The 22,597-nt window shown below is 42.1% G+C and overlaps 1 protein-coding gene across 5 annotated transcripts in view; it reads left to right on the forward strand.

The window, feature by feature from the left end:
- Nucleotides 1-22,597, forward strand: part of LRMDA (leucine rich melanocyte differentiation associated) — a 981,216-nt gene that overhangs the window by 592,425 nt on the left and 366,194 nt on the right. The gene's annotated exons all lie outside the window — the stretch shown is intronic.

Below are 22,597 nucleotides of genomic sequence, written 5' to 3' on the forward strand. Positions count from 1 at the left end.
GAGGATGCAAAAGAAATGTACTTCGAGTGATTGCTCAGGTGTATTCCACAGTAGGTGTGTGTGCTCGCCACGTGCACTGGTGTCAGAAGTTTTTCCCTTAGCAGTACCCGTACTGGGGGAGCACCGCTGTGACCCCAGGGGTGGCGCCTCTATATCGCGGTATAAGGGGAGCCACATGCTCCCTCCACCCTCAGTTCCTTCTTGCCACTTGTGAAGGTAGTCGGAACATCTTGCGTCAGCCTTGCTGCAGCTTCTCTAGTTGACCTTAGTGGTACAGTTACTTTTAGTAGTTTTTCAAGTAGTTAGAGTGGGCTTGGGGCTTGCCCCGTGCCCCAGACTTCAAGTCGTGCGACTCCTGTCACCGTTCTATGCCCAGAAGTGATCCACTGCTTGGGCGAAACTCACGTGAGTGAGCGCTGCAAAATCTGCAGGTCATTCAAGCCGTGGACTAAGCAGGAGGGGGGACATCAGGCTTCGTGGTCTCCTGATGGAATCGGTGCTGGCCCCTACCCCAGCACACCAAGCGGACTCGGCGCCCAGCACCGCGTCTTCAGTATGTAGCGAAGTCCCCTCCAATAGCTGGCACCACTCCCCTTCCAAGAAGCAAGGGAAGACTTCCATCTCACAGTGACGCCAAGAAAAAGGAGAGGGGTGAGGCTGGTCCCAAGCCGGGCAGCCCTCAATCCCCCCCCGGGGCTCATGTTGAGTGGAGCAGCCCGGTTCCGTCCGTGTGTGCCTCCCTTGCGTTGATGCTGGAGGCTGCACAGGCCGCGCAAGACATATTGAGCTTATCGATACCCGTGGCACCACCAGCATCGGGCCATTGGTCCTGAGGCAAGCCACCGCTGGGTGCTCATCAGACCTCACTGGCATGGTGCAGCTCCCGCTCCGAGGACTGCTCCTTACCTCGTTCCACACGGTCTTCTTGCAGCTCACGCCAGCCCTCTACACCAGTCAGATTGACCGGCTCGCTGCTCGAACGGGAGTCTCGAGGCCCCCTCCATGCTGCGTGGCGACAGTCACAGGCACCGTGACAGGTGCTGCAGATGCTCTTCTTCACATTGCAGCTACTGCCAGGCATCGTGCTCAGGATGCTCTCGCCATTTACCGGCACAGGAACATCGTAGCTCCTGGCACCAGGGCGAGTACTGGAGCAGCACTTCCGATGGGTTCTGGTCCTCGGCGTCGAAGTCCTGGTCCTGCGGAAGGCACCGTTGTAGGCGCCGTCACTCTCACCTCTCCTATGAGACCGTGCGCTTGACGACCTCAGCATTGGCACCTAGCCACCCATCACCAGGTCGTGCGACTCAGCCAGAACAGACACCACCACCGGGGCCCCCAATCGGTCAGTGGCAAGGGGCACTATGACGAGGGCAGTGGTGTCAATGGGCATCGTGGCTGCAGATGTCAGCCCAGACGGGAACCCGCTCGGTGGCCGGAGCATCCCAGGTGCCTTCAGCCTCCCCTTCTCAGCAGAGGGACAAGTCAACAGGTCCCAAGTCAGCAGCCCCGTGCCCAGACTCCGACCTGGGGACCGACCCTCCGGTACCGCCCGAGACTCTTGGCTCCACACCAGCCCCCTCTCCGGCACTGAATGATGCCATTATGGCACCGCCGCCCATTCCACAGGAGGCCTTCAGGGCGCATCAAGACCTCAAGAGGGTGGTGTCCAACCTTCAGCTCCAGGCTGAGGAGATGGAGGGGCCCGTCTGACTCCCTTTTCAATGTGCTGTCGTCCTCGGCACTGGGCTGTGTTGCCCTGCCTCTCCACCAGGGAGTAGCCAACATTTCCATGACCTTGTGGCAAACTCCTGCTTCTTTGGCCCCCATTTCCAAAAAGGCAGAGAGGAAGTACTTCATGCCAGCTAAGGACCATGGGTACCTCTATTCCCACCCGGCTCCTAACTCTCTGGTGGTGGAATCGGTAAACCACCGAGAACGACACGGCCAGCCCGCACCCACCCCCAAGGATAAAGATGCCAGGAGACTGGATACTTTTAGCAGGAAAGTTTATTAAGTTTCTGAAAGAACTCAAATGTGAAGTTGCGGAACTATTAACTAAGGTTTGTAACCTGTCCTTTAAATCGGCTTCGGTACCCAGTGACTGGAAGTTAGCTAATGTAATGCCAATATTTAAAAAGGGCTCTAGGGGTGATCCCGGCAATTACAGACCGGTAAGTCTAACATCGGTACCGGGCAAATTAGTTGAAACAATAGTAAAGAATAAAATTGTCAGACACATAGAAAAACATAAACTCTTGAACAATAGTCAACATGGTTTCTGTAAAGGGAAATTGTGTCTTACTAATCTATTAGAATTCTTTGAAGGGGTCAACAAACATGTGGACAAGGGGGATCCGGTGGACATAGTGTACTTGGATTTCCAGAAAGCCTTTGACAAGGTCCCTCACCAAAGGCTCTTACGTAAATTAAGCTGTCATGGTATAAAAGGGAAGGTCCTTTCATGGATTGAGAACTGGTTAAAGGACAGGGAACAAAGGGTAGGAATTAATGGTAAATTCTCAGAATGGAGAGGGGTAACTAGTGGTGTTCCCCAAGGGTCAGTCCTCGGACCAATCCTATTCAATTTATTCATAAATGATCTGGAGAAAGGGGTAAACAGTGAGGTGGCCAAGTTGGCAGATGATACTAAACTTCTCAAGATAGTTAAGACCAAAGCAGATTGTGAAGAACTTCAAAAAGATCTCACAAAACTAAGTGATTGGGCAACAAAATGGCAAATGAAATTTAATGTGGATAAATGTAAAGTAATGCACATTGGAAAAAATAACCCCAACTATACATACAACATGATGGGGGCTAATTTAGCTACAACGAGTCAGGAAAAAGATCTTGGCGTCATTGTGGATAGTTCTCTGAAGATGTCCATGCAGTGTGCAGAGGCGGTCAAAAAAGCAAACAGGATGTTAGGAATCATTAAAAAGGTGATAGAGAATAAGACTGAGAATATATTATTGCCCTTATATAAATCCATGGTACGCCCACATCTCGAATACTGTGTACAGATGTGGTCTCCTCACCTCAAAAAAGATATTCTAGCACTAGAAAAGGTTCAGAAAAGGGCAACTAAAATGATTAGGGGTTTAGAGAGGGTCCCATACGAGGAAAGATTAAAGAGGCTAGGACTCTTCAGCTTGGAAAAGAGAAGACTAAGGGGGGATATGATAGAGGTATATAAAATCATTAGTGATGTTGAGAAAGTGGATAAGGAAAAGTTATTTACTTATTCCCATAATACAAGAACTAGGGGTCACCAAATGAAATTAATAGGCAGCAGGTTTAAAACAAATAAAAGGAAGTTCTTCTTCACGCAGCGCACAGTCAACTTGTGGAACTCCTTTCCTGTGGAGGCTGTGAAGGCTAGGACTATAACAATGTTTAAAAGGGGACTGGATAAATTCATGGTGGCTAAGTCCATAAATGGCTATTAGCCAGAATGGGTAAGAATGGTGTCCCTAGCCTCTGTTTGTCAGAGGATGGAGATGGATGGCAGGAGAGAGATCACTTGATCATTGCCTGTTAGATTCACTCCCTCTGGGGCACCTGGCATTGGCCACTGTCGGTAGACAGATACTGGGCTAGATGGACCTTTGGTCTGACCCGGTACGGCCTTTCTTATGTTCTTATTATTCTTCGGCAAGCTTCCAGCTCAGGGTGGACAATCATCAGGCCCTACTGAGCTGGTATGACTTTAACTTATGGGGGTCCCTACCAAAGTTTGAACCTCTCCTCCTGGAGCGGGACAAAAAGGACTTCAAGGCTCTGGTAGAGGAAGGGACAGCAGTGGCAAAAGCAACCCTCCAGGCGGCGTCATACACAGCCGATACGACAGCCCGCTCGATGGCTTCTGCCATTTCCATGTGCGGGGCATCCTGGCTCCTCCTGTCTGGGCTGTCAGCGGAGGCCCAGTCCCTCATGCAGGACCTGCCCTTTGATGGGAAATCGCTGTGTGGGGACCAAACGGATGTCCGTCTGCACGAGATGTAGGATTCCCATACCACCCTGCAAACCTTGGGTCTCTATGTCCTGCCGGCTAAGGACAAGCCTAGGCCGCAAACTTCGGCTCCACCTGCACGGAGCAGATACAAGCCCCTATCCAAGAGGCCAAGAGACCAGAGGCATCGGTCTCAACGTCAGAGGACCCGGGCTGCGGGGCAGAGCGGGACTAAGGGAAAGAGGCGGTTTTGACTATTTGCAGGGGGGCACTAGGCCTGTTGACAGGGAGACCCCCCTGGTTAATAAAGTTTGTGTTCTGCAACTGATTTTCTGCCTTCCTAATGGAGTGGTCCCGTATAATGTCAGACCAATGGGTCCTCAACACCATTTCCAAGGGCTACGTGTTGCAGTTCACTTCGCCCCCACCTTACCACCCCCTGTCCCTAGTGAGCCCCGGGGACCCGGAGCATGCCCGCCTCCTAGGGCAGGAGGTGGCACGTCTGCTCCACCTGGGGGCAGTGGAAAGAGTACCAGTAGACTTCCAGGGCAGAGGCTTCTACTCCCGGTACTTCCTGATCCCAAAGGCAAAAGGGGGGCTCAGGCCCATCCTGGACCTACGGGATCTCAACCGGTTTATGGTCTGCTCCAAGTTCCGCATGGTGTCCCTGGCCTGTTTCATTCCCTCCCTGGACCCGGGGGATTGGTATGCGGCCCTAGACCTTCAGGACGCGTATTTCCATATCCATATATTGGAGGGGCACAGGCGCTTCGTCAGGTTCCTCGTGGGGTTGGATCAGTACCAGTTCACGGTCCTCCCTTTTGGTCTATCGACAGCATCCAGGGTTTTCACCAAATGCATGGCAGTGGTAGCAGCCTACCTCCAGCGGAAAGAGATGCAGATCTTTCCATACCTGGATGACTGGCTTCTCAAAGGCAGCTCTCGGTCCCAGATGCAGGCCCATGTGGAACTGCTCCTGCCCACATGCGCAGATCTTGGCCTAGTGGTGAATGAAAACAAATCTACGTTAGTCACAGTTCAGCGCATAGAATTCATAGGGGTGCTGCTGGACTCCTTAAGGGCCACAGCCTCTCTCCCTCTGGGCAGGTTCGAGACCTCCGAGGTCTCATTGCCTCGGTCACGGCCTTCCCCATGACAATGGCAAGAGCGTGCCTTCAGATCCTCGGGCACATGGCGGCATGCACGTACATGGTCCGCCATGCCAGGCTCAGAATGAGGCCCCTCAGGCTCTGGCTAGCCTCCTAGTACTCCCAGGCCTGGGACAGACCGGGCAAGGTTATCACGGTACCGCTCCAGATAGTTGCCTCCCTACAATGGTGGTTCCTCCCGAGCAACATGCTGCAAGGAGTCCCTTTCTGGGAAGCCTCTCATCATTAGACCTGGTGTCAGATAACTCGGATCTGAGATCGGGAGCTTATATAGGGAACTTTCAAACCCAAGGGAGATTGTTGGCCTCAGACTTGTCCCTCTGTCTGAGGCCGACAATGCCAGAGAGCTCAGGGCAATACCGTTGGCATGCGTAGCTTTCAGCATGCATTTTTGCGGGAAGGTGATCAGAGTCCTTACAGACAACACCGCTGAGATGTACTACATCAACAGGCAAGGCAGGACTCGTTCCTCAGCCTTATGCCTGGAAGCCCTGAGCCTGTGAGAATTCTGTATAGCCCACAATATCTCCCTGCGAGCCTTCCACTTACCCGGTGTCCGTAATGTGCGAGCCGATCACCTCAGCAGGGATTTCTCCCACCAATATAAGTGGTTGCTCCATTTGGAGGTCACCCACCAGCACTTCCAAGAGTGGGGAGTTCCCCCGGTCGACCTCTTTGTAACTGACCAGAACCACCGCTGTCTCCAGTTCTGCTACAGGGGAGGAGTAGGGAAGAGGGAGATCTCGGACGCCTTCCTTCTGCAGTGGTCAGGCCATCTTCCCTGTGCCTTCCCACCCTTTACCCTGATCAGCAAGGTCGTGCAAAAAGTAAAAACAGACAGTACGCGGGTTATCCTCATAGCCCCGGACTGGGCCCAACAACGCTGGTAAGGGACCTTCCTGCACCTCTTAGCGGCCCCCCTGCGGAGGCTACCGCTTCGCCCGAGCCTCCTCTCCCAGGAAGGAGGCCGCCTCCTCTATCCCAACCTAGCCACGCTCCACCTGACAGTGTGGTTGCTCAGTGGTTAGATGAGGAGGAGGGGAGGTGTTCAGAGGATGTCAAACGAGTCCTGCTGGAAAGTAGAAAGCCGTCCACACGGCAGACGTACCTGGCAAAGTGGTCCAGATTCTCTAGGTGGACGGGGGAGCGGGGAACCTCCCCATTGTCCGTGCCACTCCAGATTATCCTTGATTACCTCCTGTCCCTTAGAACCCAAGGACTAGCTCCCGTCTCTGTCAGGATACATTTGATGGCCATATCATCCTTTAACCTGCCAGTGCAGGGCCAATTGGTCTTTTCTCATATTATGACCTCCTGCTTTCTATGAGGCCTGGACCGTTCATTCCCATATGCTAGGTCCCCCGTTCTGCAATAGGACCTAAACCTAGTGTTAACCCGTCTCTCGGGATCTCCCTTTGAAACCTTGTCCACATGTTCCTGGTCTCACCTGGCATGGAAGGTAGCATTCCTTGTAGCTATCACGTCAGCCCATCTCAGTGCTCAGGGCCTTGACCTTGGAACCTCCATATAGAGTCTTCCACAAGGATAAGGTCCGGCTTCGCCAACACCCCTCATTCCTCCCAACGAGGAATGGCGCCTTCACACGCTCGATGTGCGTAGGGCACTGGCCTTCTACCTAGACCAGACCAAGCTGTTCTGGAAATCCTCGCAGCTGATCATTGCATCAGCTGAGCGTATAAGGGGGTAACCAATTTCCACCCAGCACCTTTCCCGCTGGAACACCTCATGCATACGCACATGCTATGACATGGCGAGGGTTCCCCCGTCACCGATCGTCAGGGCGCACTCAATGAGAGCTCAGGCCTCGTCGGCCGCCTATGTAGCCCATGTCCCAATCCAGGACATCTGTAGGGCTGCCACGTGGTCCTTTGTCCACACATTTTCTTCGCATTATGCGATCGTCTCCCAAGTGAGGGATGATGCCGGGTTTGGTAGGGCAGTACTGCGTCCTGGACACCCTTAAACTCATACCCAACTCCATCAGATATAGTCACCTACTGTGGAATACACATGAGCAATCACTCGAAGAAAGGACCTGTTCCGTAACTTGCGTTCTTCAAGATGTGTTGCTCAGGTGTATTCCACATCCCGCCCTCCTTCCCCTCTGTCGGAGTTGTCTGGCAAGAAGGAACTGAGGGTGGGGGGAGCGCACGGCTCCCCTTATAGCGCAATATCGAGGTGCCACTCCAGGGATCGCAGCGGTGCTCCCCCACTATGGGTACTGCTAAGGGAAAAACTTCCGGCACCGGTGCACGTGGCGAGCACGCACACCTACTGTGGAGTACACCTGAGCAACACATCTCGAAGAACACCAGTTATGGAACAGGCAACTGTCCTTTTTTTACTATTCTATTGGTCCCGGAGCAATCAGAAAATACATCCGAAATGTAAACCAATATCATCTTAGAATGCCCAGAATTTTAAATAACTTCTAAACTTACACTACCATTGCTCTATAGTTTAGGACAGGTTGGATAAATGTATAATGTAAGATAAGTAAAAGTTGATACTGCACATATATATTAAGACCTTGGTCGTGTAACTGGATTTGCCAGCTCAGACACTTGCACACATGCAGAACTCCATTGATGATTATAGGAGTCCTTGTCAGCAGATCCAGTTATAGGATTGGGTACTGAATTGTCAGTGGGTATGCAGTGGTTCTTACTGGCTCAAAATTGTCATTATTCATATGGTGTCACAGTGCGTTATGAACATAAGAAGAAACGCTATCCATGGCCATGGATCTTATAGTCTATTATAGACAGTATCAAAGTATTGAGAGACCATGCTGTGGTGAAAAAACTGTGGAGGAGAGAGGGAAACAGTCCACAGACAGCAATTCTAGCTTTTTTTTTAAAAAATAAGGCTTTTAAAAATCCAGTCATTGGCAAAAGGGGAGTGGCAGTGGGGAGCAACAAGGCAGAGATAAGTGTTGCAATGAAAGATGGAGGAAATGAGTTTTTAAGGCGGCCTTTAAAGGAAGTAGGTGGATTGCACAGGAGAAGAGAGGATATTACAAGTGTATGGGATGATGACTGGGAAACAAGGTATGATGCTGTGAGAAACAGACAACTCTCAAGAATAATGGAGATGATAGGGTGGACAATGTAAAAAGTGGAATATAAGGAAATGATGACAATAGAAATGTAGATAGGAGCAGAGTTATGGAGAACCTGGGAAGTAAAGAAGATGAGTTAGGATGTGATTCAGGAGGAGACAGGAAGTTGGTAAACTGACTCAAAGAGGAGAGAGAGACAGTCATAGTGAAGAGAGAGAAGATGATTTTTGTAGTGGTGTGTTATATGCATGGGAGAGATGGGAGGTCATGTGGCCAGAGAAAAAGACCCTGCAGTCACTGGGGCAAGAAATGACTGGTGAGTTTTTAACAGTGGGGATAGAGATGAAGGTATGGTGATACTAAAGTGGCAAAGGAACATAGTCTTCTATGTCTAACCTGGTTTATCTCCACCTGACACGAGAGGAAGAATAGACTCTTGAGGATTAGAGATTTGTGTTATGGAGGAGAAGAGGTACTTTTCTTCATTGTTTATTTTCACAGTGATGTTTCTTGAAAGACTAATATATTGTAGCTCTTTTTTAAAGTTATTTGGATTGGATTTCAATATCAAATACTTGTGTCCAAGACACATTATGGAAATGAAGTCTCTTTCCAAGGATTTGTGCTTTCTTTTTATTTGTTTCTGAGTCATGAAATCAAGGTCCTTTTAGCCATTGATGAACCAATGGCATTAGGGGTGTTAATCCCAGAGCCCTGGCCAAATCCCAACGCAGGTAATTACATTCTGTCTCCCTAGATTTCTCTGTAGTTTTAATGTAGTATGGCATTGTTTTTAACCTCTCATCCTAAACTGTTATTTAGTGTGGCAGTGTGCTATTTAACTAGCTGCTGATGTGTATCTCAAAGTTGGCTGCATTTCAGTGGTAGGTGAATTGATTCCTACATAAGGCTTATTAAATATTTGTAAAACACTTTGAGATTCTCTGGCGAAAGGCACTCTAGGCATTGTTCATCATTAAAATACATTTTAATGAAGATGTTAACTTGACAACTTGTTTATTACCTTTGTTTTAAATTGTCTACTCTTGGATTTGTTATATTTCCCATCTGTTAAGATTGTCTGGAAACTGGAAATTTGACACCATCAGCTCAGGATTAAACAAAGACTGTGAATGGGTAGCCAACTACAAAAGCAGTTTCTCCTTCCTTGGTGATCACACCTCAACTGCTAGAAGAGGGCCTCATTCTCCCTGATTGAACTAACCTTATTATCTCTAACCTGATTCTTGCATATTTATACCTGCCTCTGGAAATTACCACTGCATGCATCCGACAAAGTGGGTATTCACCCACGAAAGCTCATGCTCCAATATGTTTGTTAGTCTATAAGGTGCCACAGAACTCTTTGCCACTTCTGGAAACAGTGAGATCTTTCAGTATGGAACCCAGTAGAGTGTCACCAATGTATCCATGACAATAGCATCCTCTAGACATTATCAGACTCTTCGGGTTTAGAACGTGAAAGTTTATCCAGTGTTCCACCTATTCACCAAATTTAACTACGTTATTCAAGGGACTCTTGATATGTAGTCACTGGGGGTGAAATCCTGGCCCCACTTAAAACCATGGCAAAATTCCCATTGACTTTAGTGGAGTCATGATTTCAGCCCAGTTTTGTTTTTCAGTTTTGTTTTTTGCTTGTTGTATGTAGGATGAGACATGGCATCAATATGGCTGGGTTCTACTTTAGTTCTTGCTTCTGAGAGAGACTCACATGATTGGATTTGGTTTGCAGAAGATATCACAGACAAGCATAGGAATTTCTTTGTATGTTATAATCTTGATTAAAGAAAAGTTAGTTCTATTTCAAAGACACTTTTTATATGGCATTTGTGAGAATCTGGACCAGTTCATCTCTGTATTCTTTCTCCCCCATGCTGGTGCTTTCCCTGGATTTTGAGGCATGTTGATCCTGAACATTCTCTAAATGGTTGCCCATAGCCACAGATAGAGCGTATTCTCAAGTGCAGAGGTGTTTTACAAACTACTGAGAAAAGCTGATGTAATTTCGCAATTAGACATCATGGTCTTATTTCTTTTGGGAGATAAAATCGATGGCAAAACAACAATAAAAGACTACATGTATTTTGGTAAATGTGAAATATCTAGCTCAGAAGTTGAGAAAACTGCCATGGCTATGTTTTTCATATCTCATTTGTTTTGACTGTGATGAGATGTGATATGGCTGCCATAATAAGCTCTGCAGGGCATGTACACACTTTGTCTTAAATTGCTTTCATCATTCTACTGACCAACCAAGGAGGTCAGCAATTACTAGGGATTGCAGATGAGCCTGCTTGCAAGGGGCACTGGAAATGATAGCACAATTAGATATTATGTTTGCTTTTATGTTCTTTACAGTGGGGTTTCTTACAATAACAGACAGGGTGCTATCAATAAGGAGGCAATGCACTATAATTAGAGCTTTCTTTGATGTTAATTTAGCTAAGTTCACTGGCATTGTCACTGATAGCAATTATACCAAGTGTTTTCTGCAAGGGTATTTTAACATCATTTTATTTTTCCTGTGTATTTTTAAATATGATAGGGTTTTTGGCTATGTTCCTGGAAGTGGAAATCATTATTTCTTAGCAGCCCAGAGACCTAATACTGCCACGTATGTTCTTAGCTTGAAGATTTTTCTAAGTAGGAAAATGAACCAAAGTGGGTTCCCTTATTGCTGCAGGGCTGCAATTGTCCTGATGTAGAATTATAAAATAATTTGTTTGTGACTTGTAAGTCAATGAAGCCTCTCCCTTTCATTTCTTTTTGGTGTCTTGAGTCTTTTTTCTCTAAACACTGGAAAATAACTGGAACCTAAACTTACTGGGAGTTTGACCCAGTACTTGTGCAGGGAACTTGTCCAGTGCTTCCACAGAATATTTTAGTCCCTCTCCCACATACTTCCTGCCTACCCACTCCCTTTGTTTATTTTTCTGTTCTTTGTTTTCAGTCAGTCTTTTATGCTGCCTATTATTCCTGGAGCAGCCTACCTGATATTGTGTTTCAAATGACCACACTCTCTTCTATTTGAAATCTCCGCCTCTTGTAGCTCACATCTGCTCCAGAGCTGATCAACTTTAAGCTTCCTATGAAATGAACTTCATTCCTTTATGGTAATGACATTTGTACATTCAATTTAAAAAGTTACTAAAGAAACCAAAGTACAAATAGCTTTTGCTTCTCCTTCTCTTCAGGTAGTTGCACACTCTAAAATACCCTATCTTTCTCCTTTTATTTACTATTGTCCTCCATTGACCCTCCGTGTCTGTCGTCATTATGTCTGTAATAAAAATTTAGGTTCTGATCTTGGCAATTGTGTGCAGGTGGACTCTGATGTCACTGGGGGCATGCCCAGGGGCAGCAGACCCCCAGCACACAACAGGTTGTAGGATCAGGGCCTTAAGTTGTAAACCCAACAGGACAAGGACCATATCTTTATATTTGCATGTAAAATGCGGTACAAATGCATTGTGGTATGTAAATAGCATGTCACAGACCCTTCTTGTGATAGAGGTGTTCCGGAGTGGACTACTGGTTTTAATTTTGCTCTGTGGATTAGATGGGTGAATCTCAAAATATTTGGAGCAGAAGACGATTAAAGCGAAATATGGCTTGTATCAACCAAAATTTCGGGGCTTGCTTCCTGCTGCTCCAGCCTTGCATTTTGAGACATGCTCAGGTCAAATAACATCAGAGAAAATATGGTAATCCTCCCCCAAAGCAGAATCCAATGGTCCTGTATGACCTCTAGAAATAATAGGGATGACGCTACCACTGAACACGCTCCGAAGCATCAGTTACTTTGTCTTCAGTGAGACAAAGACCATAACTAGTCTGCAGGGCAAAAACAATTTGGTTTATAGGTTATTTTAGCCAAAAAAAGCTACTAATTTGCTTTCAAAAAGCACTACCCTTCTTTCCTCCCTCCCAATCTAAAATTACCATTTTTTAGGCCAAAAGAATTTTTTTAAGGCATAAGCAATGATAATGGCCCTTTCAGGTTATGTCTAAAAAGCTTCCATTACTGCTTACTTTGGCAAGGAAAAGGGATGGGGTGAGATCAGGCCTGATATAAATGGATGTAAATTGATTCTCTTCACTGGCTTGCACCTGCTTCCACCAAGGCCAGATTTGGCCTAAAATCTCTGGTTCAGAGTCCAGAGGCTAGAGAGAGCTAGTGGCGGCCTCGTGTTTTGTTGGAACACAATGAAAATAAATGCATCAATTTTGTGCCTGGTTGCAGTGGTTAATGCCAGTTACAGTTTGAGCTAATCAGGCCTTTTACTGAATATCTAATTCCAGCTTCAATTCAAGTCAATAGAAGATTTTCCATTGAGTTCCATCTCTGGATGAACAGGATCATGATTTGCATGACTTTGGGTAAATTTCCCTTTCAGGAACAACTGGCAGAAATTGGGCTTTATAGATAAAGAGCTTGATTTGTATGAGGTGCTGAGCACTCTTATTTCCTCTTTGAAGACACTTTGAGCTGAGGTTACTCAGTATTTCTCAGGTCTCAGGAGGTATCTTACCCTGTTTTATTTTGAAATTCATGTCCTAGTACGAAATGTGCATAGCAAGAACTGTGAATCACAATCGCCTCTTTGAGTTGATATTTATCTAATAAATTAAGAATGTTTCAAAAGTAGCAATGTTTTAAATATGCCATTATAAGGAACAATCAACGTTTTATAAGCTAGGATCACTTTTAGAGCCCCTTGATTTCAGTGAGCATCTTTCTGTTGACTTCAATAGGAAATCGATTGGACCCTTAATTCTGCTTAAAATTTATTTTAAAAATGTTTACTGAAAATTATATTTTTAAATATGTATGTTTCTCATGCATTCATCATCACTGTATGTAGGTGCCAAATAAAAAAAATATTCAATATTGTCCTACAAAAATATTATTCTCTGTTCCACCCATGGTAGCGTGGTGATCCATAGATCTTCTAAAGTATTAAATTACAGTTGCCTCTGTGTTTCTAATTTATAGTCCAGAAGCTAATGGACATGAACCTTCATTTAACGTACATACAGCAAACTAGCATGTAAATCTCACCCTGGCAAGTTTCACCAGCATTTGTATTTATTTAAGTTAAAATAAAAAAAAGGAAGTAAATTCTGGACTGAAAAATTAGCAGACTCTTCCCCGCCCCTTCCCACATTGTAAGACTAAATGTACAACTTTGTTCAGATAACTGCTACAAACAGTTCACTATGTAGGCCAAATGCTCTCTAATGCAGTAAAATTAAGAAATAATATGCTTTGAAAGTGATTTATGAGTGTGGTTAAACTGCCAGATTTACAAAGAAATAGTTGAGATCTTGGGAAGCCTCAGGAGTCACGTCAAAAATGAATTTGACCATGATTTAAACTGCTACTTTTCTTACATGACATTTAATATGTGTACTTTGGAGGCCCATATGTCTTTAATAAAATAGCATTAAGTTTTAAATATAATATGAATGCAGTCAGTTTCTAAATTCATAACCTTTTCCACAACTCCAAAATGCTAACCAATAAGGGAGTCATACATGCAATAAAACATAAACCTTAGAAAATAGCTTTTTATTAAAACAGTTAGACAGTTGGCAGCTGTGTTGTAATGTAATAAATACTTGCAGCCAATATGGGTTTATCAGTCTTTGTTTACACTGTAAGCAACTCTGACCAGACAACTAATTATAACTTGAGACCAGAGGTCAAAAAAAGTATTTATACTATGTCCAGTCAATGTATATTTGTTAGGTGACCCTTATAATGTTAAGAAAAGTAAGTTGTTTAATAAGGAAATGCTACAGTAAGTTTCCCAGTTGTATTTGTACAGGGATATTCCATTTATTAGTGAGCTTATCCTTTAAGACTGCTCTGAAATAGTAAGTATTTCAGAAATTAGGAAATATATTGACAATATACAAAGAATTTTAGTGTTTAATAAATGGAGGCCAAGTAAGTTTAGCGTTTCATGAACACAGAAATAAAGGAATCTGCTTTATACTGAATTTTATAGTTAATAATGAAAGAATGTTAACATTTAATGGGTATTGCTGTGCAATACTAGATATTTAATTTATTTAAAATGATATTTCTTAAGAATATATTTGAAACGGGCTTGTGATATCAAAACCAAATTTCGAAACAGGTACTGCACTAGTACAGATTGTTTGAAGTTTTATTCAAAACAACAAATTCTGGCTTGCTTGCTGTTCTGCACATTTGTCCAGCATAAAGACTGCTTCATAGCCCTGCTACCGTAGTGCTAACGAAATATTCTCTGAGTACAACATTGTAATGAAAGCTATTGAACTGGTATGAGAAGTCATACAGTTTAATAGGAAAAGGTAAATTTTATGCTTACTATTGAGAGGAGAGGGGAAAAACCACTGGATTGCAGTACATTTCCCTTCCCAAACACACTCAACTGTCTGATTTTTGGTTAGTGTGGTTCTAGAAAAAATTATTAAGAAGTCTGCTCTGAGAAATCACAGAGCGTATATTCAAATGCTAAACTGTAGTCCTCCAGAATTATGGGCTTCCCTAGAGCATCCAGAAAATTATTAACAGCATGTAATCCAGCTCAGTGTGAATGCATCTTTAGTCTGTTAGCCAAATCTTTACATAATACAAATCATTCTACCTATAAAGCACAAATATGTTATTGTTCTCAACAGGCAATTTAATGCAGCTATAGGGAGTAGAATAAGAGAAAAGAAGATTACAAGCTAGCTGATCATGCTTTTATTTCTCTTAAATCTCTCTGCATTGCTCTGTGGTTATACTTGTTGAAAAATTGTATGCGACTATGATGTCTATATGATTTGGAAAGCAAATCAGCCTAAATATGAAGTTTCATTGGGTGTATTTTTAAGGGATTTTATATATTTATTACAAATGTACATTTTCCCGCCGAGCAGTCCTGAACCTATAACCTTTTTTTTTGTAATTTTTTTGAAGACTTAAATTTTGCTATAGATAGCTCATTTATATTTGCCATCCTGTTGTGCAGCTTTATTCATAGAAGAGCTATTAAAGCTAATCATTTTCTGGGTTTTTTATCAAAAAGAATATTGGAGTTAACAAAAAGTAAGTGTGTGTCGGGAAGAAAACTTCTCTATTGAAATAATACACAGCCACCTTTTGTTAACAATGTCTCCTGACATACTTAGGGATCAGGAATAAACTATGATGAACACTATGCAAAAGAGCCTCAGAGTTTAACCAGTAATTCTGATAACCAAAAAGTGGGCTTTTTAAAAAAACACTTTCTCAAATATAGATGGGACTGCTCTTTCTCTGTTATTGCACGCTGTCAAATTGTTTTCTTTGCTACCTATGTCTTTTTACCAGAAGGCTATGGAGTGTCTCAGTGAAATGAAAGGAAAACCTGAAGGATGTTACCGCCTTTCCCACAGATTTTTAGTCTGAAGTTCTGCATTTGTTTTTTCCACAGTGCACCTGTCACTGTCACATATAAGTGCTTCGTGGTCACCAACCCCTGGACCTATGTGTGAATAGTTCCGAAATGGATGGTAAACCATTGTCCGGACACTACATAGTTGCCTACAGAAAGTGTTCATAATAGTTTTCTGTAAAACAAATTCAATGAGATTTTTCCTCCCCTTTTTAAAAAGAAAGGTACCAAGTACCAACTCTGGAAAAATAAAGTCCTCTTTTGATGCAGAAGAATAGCTGTGACATGGACAGTGACAATACAGGTATTCCACGTGCTCCCACACAATTATGAATCCTCCATGCCCTAGAGGAAGTTGAATAAAGCTCTAGTGGAAAAACAGCCTCTCTGGATGGAGAGTCTGTGCTGCTTACATATTTTGTAATGAGCTAAGAATAAAGTTGCCTTCTTATGGGGTAGTTGAAAACAAAATATAGAGGTTTGGATGGTGCTGCTGTTAGAGAGCAGTACTGACTTTACATATATTTTGGGTTGGATTTGTGCTTTCTCTTGCTCCACATATGACCCTATATACCTTTCCAGAGACCTCTGTTTGGCAGCTAAATGAACTTAGAATCATGATATCTTTTGTATTTGTCTTATGCTGCAGCAGCTAGGACATTAAACCATCACTCCAACTCTGCTCAAATGGATGACCATGCTTCCCTTCTATAAAGGTACCTGTTCTTGTAAGTTGCAGTAGAGGATTGTTTTACATTATAAGGTGGTGATTGTTAATATCTTCATAGCTTTAATGAATATTTCTGTGATAACATTATTGATTTCTAAAGGACAGTTATACAGATCTTAATGGTGACAGTGCAGTTTTGGAAGTTTTGGTGGTGTAACTGTAAATTGGAAAGAGCATTGTATGTATTGTACTGAATCAATGGGTTTTGAGGTTTCTTTTTAAACCTTATTCTTTTTGAGTTGCATTTTTGTGAGTAGTCCCATGCAGTCAACATAGGTAAAGGCTGAAAAATTGGTTCCATAATCTTGTGTTTTCTGGTAGGTGCTTGGTCAAGTGTATCATTTGGAGAGTTGGAGTAAAAAGAGAAAATGTCTAAAAACTGAGTTAATTAAAATGTCTATCTATATAACTTTATATTCAAAACCAAAAATATATCACCTTCCTAAATATAAGTAAAAGTGCAGTGCTGAGTAAGAACAATCTTCTGGGTTATCGTTGGTCAGGTAACACATTTGATATTTGTTGTTTTAGTAGCCTGTAGAGAAGTGGAAGATAAAAAATACTGATGATATGAGGTCCATACTGCCTACAAGAGCAGCATGTATTCCCTCAGTAAAAGACACATTCAACGTCGAATGATGCAATGCTGGAAGGTCACTGACAGCTCCAAAGTAGGGGATGTACCAGAATGAAAGTATTTTTTTCTAATAATGTTTGAAGCTGACTTTGAAGTTTCTTTCTTTCTTTCTTTCTTTCTTTCTTTCTTTCTTTCTTTCTTTCTTTCTTTCTTTCTTTCTTTCTTTCTTTCTTTCTTTCTTTCTTTCTTTCTTTCTTTCTTTCTTTCTTTCTTTCTTTCTTTCTTTCTTTCTTTCTTTCTTTCTTTCTTTCTTTCTTTCTTTCTTTCTTTCTATGGTTTGGCCTTTTGGAAATTACTTAGTACATGGTTCTCTCCTTCTTCAGAGTCCGACCTTCTAGATTCTGCCAAGAATACAGTGAGAATCAACGGCCAGTGGCTAAGAAGGTACCATAGTGACATTACTCAAGATTTATGGGGCTCTAATTAGACCTAACATTCAATAATTCAAACTCCATAAATCTCCCACTTTGGTGAATTTTCATGCAAGAGACACTGTGGTCTAAGGGACACGGAGTACATGACTGGAAGCCAGGAGTATTCTTAGGAGTGTTACAGTTTGGAAGTAATTGTGTTGTAATCTGGACTTTCCAGAAGCCCTAAAGGAAGGATAATTGAAGTTTATTTTCAAGTTTTTATTTAGCTGGGTGATGTCCACTGAAAAGATATTTCTAGATAAGACATAAATTGGACATAAAGTACCACAGACTGGAGGAAAGAGTATACAACTAGCAATAAGTCATATGGTGAAAAGGGCTATATAAGTATCTAGATGGATAGACAGAATGTGTGTCTGATTCCAGGAAGGAAGGACTTTTATGTTTCTGTACATTATCTGACTTGATTAAAAAGGATGTCTTAATCAAATGCTAATATGCAATGTAAATTAAATTTATCTCAAAAGCAGAGAGTAGGACAGAGTCTATAGCTGGCTGATTTCACATTACTCTCAGAAATGTTATTCTCAGATGTAATTCTGATAGGTTAAGATAGATCCATAGTTGTGGCTGACAGAAAGCCAAGCAGCTTCTACTACATTGGGAAAAAGGCAAACCATGCCTTTATTCTGTAACTCAAATGTTAGGACAGCTCATTTTTTGCAGTGCATGGAGTGAAATTAGCAATAGCAAAACTTCCATTGACATCAGTAGGGCCAGGATTTCACCCCAGATGTTTACTATCTAACATCATTTTGTTTCTGCTCTCCTGCATCTTGCCAAGAAATACTGCTTTTTGTTTAATGTAACCTGAACTGGTGTGGATTCTTTAGGTCTGAGGGAATTGTATGCTGAAGCTTTACAAGGAAACGGATCTCTCTCCCCTTTCAAAGGAGAAGAGAGAGAATAACATGGGGAAGGCAACAGTCTTTCCAAAAGAGTAGTGGACATAGGAAGTACTGCCACTGCAAGCACAAGCCAGTGAAATATCCTAAGGGTGTAATGCATCATTACTGTTCTAGGTGGGGGCTGGTAGTCTAGCCTTATAGGTACGATTGCCCAACACTTTCCATTATAAGACCTTGTTTTCTGTTTTATTTTATATTGTTATGGTTTAATCTCATTGTGAAATGGGTTATTCTCGTGCATTTTCCCCTGCATATATTCATAAATATTCTTGGATTATGTTATCATTCCTTCAGGATTTGATTTTTTTTTGAGGGGGAAGACAAGAGCTGTGGTAGTCATTGCAGTTTCTCATGTTCTTTCCTCAGTTTATGTATATGATAAGGGTGTTTAAAAAGCCTTTGTCAACTCTTCTTCTCTTGCACAATCTTTATAAATATTTATATAACACCATTAATAAGAGCTAATCCATTAGAATGTTTTAGGTTAAGATTAGCACTCATGAAACATATTTAGCCAGATACAAATTTGCTCTATTTAATAATAACATTAAAGAGACAGGGCTCCTTCATCAGATAGGGCTAAGATCCATGAAAAAGGTTTATTGATATGTAACTATCAAATTAAACTTGTTTTAGAATTCATGGATGTGGCAGTCAGAGTAATTACTCATTTCATTCCTGCCAGATTAGCTTGTTTGCCCTCGAACACCAAAGTTCCTTCCATATGTCAAGCTTATCATGGGATGGTCCCCCTTTCTTTATGCATATGGCTAAAAGTAAAAGGCTGATAGACGAATGCACCACAACTGATGCAGCTTTTATTCCTTTTCAATCCTTTCCTCTTCTATAATACAACATACAAATTGTTCCTGGTATTATGACTTTTGTGCAAAAATGTCAGATTGATTTGCAGCTGATTGCATGTAAATATGTGTAGATCAGAATAATATTTCCTACCTCTAGGAGATGTGATAGACAGGAGGGAATTAGGTTCCAAGTAGTAATATGCAGTCCACAATGTGTTTAACAAATTTCAGCAAGCATCCAAACCAAAGTCTGTTCAGGCCTTCCTTTGCTGTGTACATCCTTCCACCATCATCCCAACCCAACCTGATGATCTGAAGAACAAAAATACATTGTCTCCTATGCTACTTCACCTATTTCAGACCTTAGATATTTGATTAGAGTCCTGAAACATCAGAATTTCCTCATAACTTTGTGTCTCTGTAACCACAGTTTTAGGGGCAGGATTTCCAGCAACCTAATTTTGGTCTCATTGAAGTCAATTGAGGTCTTAGTATTGACTTAAATGGGAGCAGAGAGAGACCAACACTGAATGCTTTTGAAAATTCCACCCTAGATAACCTTATGCAGGATGCATATTCTTACTGCAGCTTCTTAGACACATTTTTCAAAGACAGTTCATGGGGCTTTACTTAGGAGTAAGAAATCACTTGCATCACTTGGTGATAAGCAAGGGATTTAATGGAAAGAATAGGAAACCAATGGACTACATACATTTGACAAGAAAATACAGTACAAAACTCTGAGTAAGAAAATCATGTGAATGATCTCAGGAAAATGGAAAATATGAGCCAGATCATTTAAGACAAGTATATGTCATTAGAAAACTGGACCAAGTCATTTAAATTAATTATGTAGGTGTTCCTCAGAATAGAGAGACTTTCTCAAAAAGTCTCTGAACTTTAGCTAAAGAAATTTAGAAAAAGCATGAAAAAATGTGATATTGCATAATCATAATGAACCATGCATTCATGTCATCCAATTAAATGTGGTATCCAACTACTCTGGCTTTTCTGTTGTCAAATCACTCCTAAGAAACAAAATCCAAACGTCAATTAGACCATGGATCAGAAAACTCTAGTTTACCCAGTACATATCTGAAAAACAGCCTATAAAAACTGAAGTATAAAAGAGTGGTTCATTTTAATCTATTCTTCCAATGATGATCTGACTGCCGAGAAGAATCTGACATGCTATAACTTCTCTTCAGATGTTGTGATGATTTTGTAGGTGGCTTACAAGGAATCTACAAATGGAATTTATCCTGGCAAATGGGGCAGGAGGGTCACTATCTTCACAAGAAATGAATAATGTGGTTCAAGAACGTCTTCCCTAAAAATAATTCCTCAATACCTTTCAAACTAGTTTTATACTCAGCTTCAAATGTGAATTTGGGGAATTCTTTCAGGAAAGACTTTACTTTAAAACAACAGAAGTCTATTCCTTGATCACTCATTCCCTCTTTTATTAAAAGACTGATTAATCTAAGATTAATCAGAAAGACACGTTGCCCAGTTTTGTTTTTCCAGCTTTGTTATGCTCTTCTCTTGAGCCACTCTAGGAGCAGACTTCAAATACTTGCAAATACTTTTTCCCCTTTTGGTTTTCTGGAGCTAAAATATTGAAGGGAAATTTGAGTGCTATGTAAATATTATTAGATCTATAATGTCGTAATTTAGAATGATCTGAAAGGTGATGTCAGAAGGGCACTATAGGAGTAATGCTACAGACCAAGAAAGTGTGATAAAACTGAAACATATTTCTTGGTTTTCCAGACAAGACAGTTGTCTGGGTTAGTCTTTTTTTCATCTGTATCCTTCCTTGCTGGAACAAGGGCTGTATTAGAGGAGCTTATTTACTCAAGAATAAATGTTTTCCCCTTTTTTCTTTCTCATACATTTGTCACATGCTTTTCTAATTCGTATGCAGCACCTTTTGGAACCATTGCAACTACACATTATAGACCTACTTCCTCTCTGTTTGCATTAAATGGTCTTTATCTCTCTCTCACCCTTGAGCTAAGGTCACTGCAAGGAACAAGTTTCACAGTAGGGGATGTAGATTTTTCCCTAGAGCCTGGCTCTCTTTTCCCTTTCTGAGCACTTGTTAGATTGATGCAATTGTCCCTCAAGGTCTTCCTCAGAGGAAAGTTGCTTTCAATTCTCTCTATGCTAAAAATACCCTTCACACTGATTCTGAAGCATGTAGTCCTGTAGGTTGCATGTGGAAATTCCACTGGCATTGTCAAGATGAGGTCGGAGTCTTGGAGTCCTTCTAGCTAATAAGTACAGTGACTAAAAGGGAACGGAGACTGCTGCATTTGGGTCAAGAAAAAAGAGACTCTAGTTAAAGTGTGTGTGTGGGGGGGAAATCTATACAAGAAACCTTCCCTTTTTATAAAATGAATTCACGTGCAGGCTGCTTTGACCAGAGATGGTAGAAAGTTGAGGAGAGGGCAGGGTAGTATTTGGGAATGAGGCAGTACGAAAATGTAAAGAAAATTTAATTTATTTCTTCAGAGGGATCAGAAAATGATAGTTCACCATGCTGAAAATGGTAAGGAAAGAAAATGATTTGATCACAGAAAGGTTATGTAGCAAGAAGAGTCTTTGTTGAAACCTTTTTAGTGCTACAGAGTCCAGGCCTCCTTGGAGACGTATTGTATTTCCCATCCATCTCACTGGTTTAAAATACATGAAGGCAATATATATGCACAAGAAACATTGCCTGATCCTTAGCTTGTGCCAACTGTCACAGCTCATTTGAAGTCAGTGGAGTTATCACAGTTTACACCAGATGAGGATCTGCCCTAGGATATCCAAACACTCAGTGAACCTAGGTCCTTACCTCATGTTTTCAGTTCGATATTTTTGTATACATTTAATCCTAGTTAATAATTGTAGCATTTTTAGCTCTGTTTAAAAAAATAAGCCTTTCTCGGTAAATGTCATTCACTGAACAGGGATATAACTTTTTAAAAATTATATACTTAGTAGAAACTGAGATTTGCATTTTATGACTATATTTGACTGGCTAATATTAGGGATGACTGCTGAAACACTTTAAGTTTTACAAGTCATCTCAGCGATAACAAGAGGTCACACAACAAGGCCAGTGTGCACAGATCAACCTCATTTGAAGAGCTGACTCATGTTTTTCATATAAATCATATGCAATTGCCTATTATGAACACCCTGTAAAACTCAAAAGGCTTTATGATTTTTAATAGCTACTGCAATAGTGATTTACTAGCTAATCCAAGACAAAATATGCTGCAGTATATGCTTTGAGTATATGTTATCCTATCTGCCCAAATAATAGTACATAATCAGCTGTGCACTTTAAAAATAAATGTAATACATACTACTTTACATCTTCAGAGTAGATTTGGCATTTAACGTTTACTTATGACTTAAATTAACTTGATTAGTGAGAAACT

This window comes from Mauremys mutica, chromosome 7, assembly GCF_020497125.1.
Source record: "Mauremys mutica isolate MM-2020 ecotype Southern chromosome 7, ASM2049712v1, whole genome shotgun sequence".
In the NCBI taxonomy this organism is placed as follows: Eukaryota; Metazoa; Chordata; order Testudines; family Geoemydidae; genus Mauremys; species Mauremys mutica.